This window comes from Pteronotus mesoamericanus, unplaced genomic scaffold (genome assembly GCF_021234165.1).
Source record: "Pteronotus mesoamericanus isolate MK-2021 breed Mesoamerican mustached bat unplaced genomic scaffold, CSHL_Meso_final contig_82, whole genome shotgun sequence".
Lineage (NCBI taxonomy): Eukaryota > Metazoa > Chordata > Mammalia > Chiroptera > Mormoopidae > Pteronotus > Pteronotus mesoamericanus.
The window spans coordinates 5,732,846-5,733,886 of NW_026555265.1; positions in this window are offsets into that span (position 1 = coordinate 5,732,846).

Below are 1,041 nucleotides of genomic sequence, written 5' to 3' on the forward strand. Positions count from 1 at the left end.
TCGGTTTTCATCATTTTGTTAGTTTCCTATTAGTCACAGTGGGTGCTCTGGCTCATCCTTCCTTCAAAGACAGATCTGCCAACCCCAATTTCAAGGTGTTGGAGACATGGAACAATATAGGAATTGAGCAAGAAAATGATGTCTCTTCCTGTTTGTCATGCACTTCTCTTCAGAGACGACTTAAACAATATACATCCTCTGAGAGGTTACCTTAGGAATCCAACTCTGAAAAAAATTGCTCTAACAGTGAGTGTATCTAGAGAGTGCAGAAGCTGCAACATCAGAAAGCCAGGTCCTCATCCCTTGTCTAATAACCCCAGCCCACTGAGAAGTGCGATAACCATGCAGAGGAACATGGTGATCTATATACTCTGCATTTTTCTATATTGTTTCTCAGGAACAGCCTGTCTGCTGGGAGAGGAATCTACCTAGTTTAGATTATGGGTAAAACTGTAGGAGGTACAATTAGCTTCACAAATTGTCAGGAGCTTTTAAGAGTTATTCACTCTTAAAATACTTTAATGATTAGGTATCTCAGGATTCAGCCTTTATAGAACCAAATAAGTATCAGTTTTAATTTCTCAATCAGCGATTTCTCAAAATGAATCTGGCAAACCATTTCACATTTATCTTTCAACATGCCTGTGAGGAAGAAACTAGAGCAAATAAGATGGAAACCCCCGGCAAGGTAGATGAGTAATGATGATTGCGTCTTCCCAATTCATCTTCTCCCTCACAAAATAAGTGGCTAGAATTTGCGATTACTGTGGGGCTGTTTGTTAGTGATGGCAACTGTATGGTCTCAGTTCGGAAAACATGTTCTGTACTGGGTTGTTGAGTCATGTGAGGCCACTTGCAATCTTTTTTTTTTTAAAGTTAAAAAGAGTGATAATTTAATTTCTGAAGTCTAATGGCCAACAAGCACTTAATGACCAATTCAGCCTAGATTCCCCTTTATTTTTCAGATAAAAATATTAAGGCACAATTTATTTTTTCATTATTATTAGCAGGCTTAATTCACTTTATTTTTCTCATATAGAG